We start from the raw sequence: 1,930 nt of genomic DNA, 5'->3' as shown, positions 1-1,930 counted from the left end.
TTCAGGCAAGGCTGAGGATTCTGCTAGTTTAGACTATGAGCTGAATCAGGACAATATAGGAAAGCTCAAAGCTGTACATATTCCTCTCCGTAAGGTGTGCCAAACTGTGTTCTGCCACTGCTGAGAATCTGATGTGTCATACCAATGAACTCAGGTATCCTGACTGCAAAAGTAATGACAAAAGTAAAGACCAAACAGGTCGCTTACAAGGAAACAGCAGAATGTATGCAAGGACAGCCTGTTTGCCACCTTACTAAAAGAGCAATTGTATCCTTGCTTATATTTCTTGAGGCTATGTCTGTCTTGTTGTTTATTCTTTGTTTCATTTTTAATATCCATTGTATCATTCAGCTTAACGCATATTTGTACTGATGATTATATTGCATTTCTTCTGTTACATGATACAGGCTACTGACTGTTTCATTCTGTTTACTGACATGTATATGTTTTCTTAAAGTTTCAAAATACGTATTTTAAGCATATTATTTTAAAAAATAATAATGTGTATTTATATTTTAAATGCAATCCATAGCTTTCACTTTTCTGAATAAACTGTTATTAGTCTCCAGGAAATATAGCTAGCTGCTTTCAGAATCACACAGGAAGTTTCACAGCTGTGCATTTGATTTATTCACCTATCAGTAGTTGCATAGAAGATCATTGGTCTGTCTTGTCAAACTTAAACTTCTGTACAATACAATAGCAAACAGTGTTTTGCTTGAGGCAACAGGTTATTTTGTTCCTTTCTCCCAAAAAGCTGTGTGTCATCTAGGATGTGACTCAGATATTTCAGCTGTGTTAGGCAATCTGCATTGAGATATATATATATGAACTCTCACGTTAAGAGTACTTTCTGTGGTTAGTGCACAAGGATCACAAAGGGGAAAGGATCTACATGGAAACTGCAGATTTGTTGTCTATTGTTTGTGATTTCAACCAAGTTTTTTCCTCTTATTTTCAGTCATCAATCTGGAGCTACTTGCACCATTATTACTCTGAAGTCTATCCAGCCTTCTCTGTCTCAAATGAAGGTCATAGGTAAAGTAAGGTTTATAGGCAGAGAAAATGTTTTATTGGCTCAGCTGGCATAATTAGAAAAATTAGGCAAGCTTTTTGGCACGGAAGCCCTCCTGTCAGCTTCAATAAAAGGTGACTAAATATTTCGCCATCAGAGAATTATTTCTTAGATAAGTCTACCTAAGGAAGTGGTGAAATCCAGCCAAATCCCACTCTCCTAAACCCATTCAGTTGAAGCCAGGAGGACTGGATTTGCACAGTCAGGACAGAATTTGGCCTATAGTCAGCTTCAGGAAAACATTTCCATCATTGACACTTGAAAAAAAACCTGCATTATTTTAGCTATATGTTTAAAAGCTTGCTTTCTCCATGTACTTCTATTCCACTATAGACACTCTAAACAATTAGTACTACTACTGTAATTTACATATGTTACTACATGTAAAAGGGACTTGTAGGACTCACTCCCACTAGCTGTACTGGTGCAACATTATTTTTTTACTTCAACTAGAGCATACTGTGGCGTTACATTTATATGTCTCTACACTTCATATAAGACACATACATATGCAAAAACCATGTAGACAAATTCTAAACAAGCAGCCAGTATTTTACCTGTAAACAAATCCCAGCAAGGCTCCTGGGTCTTGAGGGATTGTTCCCAACAGAAAGGATTGGTCCCCCTGGTATTAACATTGATGTGTTTGGGGCGGTGGTGGTTGCTTGTTTTACTGAATCTGGTTTCATGGTAGATTGTTTCAGGGTCCTCTACTTCTATACATGCATGTGACACCATCAGTTGCTGGTAGTGGACAAAGCTCTCCTTCTAACTGGAAAAACTGCTCTGCCCTTGAGTTCTGCAAAGGTTGAGAGTAGTTGTCATTTTGTCCCTAATGATAAATCTCTTATTCAT

The sequence above is a fragment of the Mycteria americana genome, chromosome 5 (assembly GCF_035582795.1).
Source record: "Mycteria americana isolate JAX WOST 10 ecotype Jacksonville Zoo and Gardens chromosome 5, USCA_MyAme_1.0, whole genome shotgun sequence".
Classification (NCBI taxonomy): domain Eukaryota; kingdom Metazoa; phylum Chordata; class Aves; order Ciconiiformes; family Ciconiidae; genus Mycteria; species Mycteria americana.
This window is presented reverse-complemented; position numbering follows the sequence as displayed.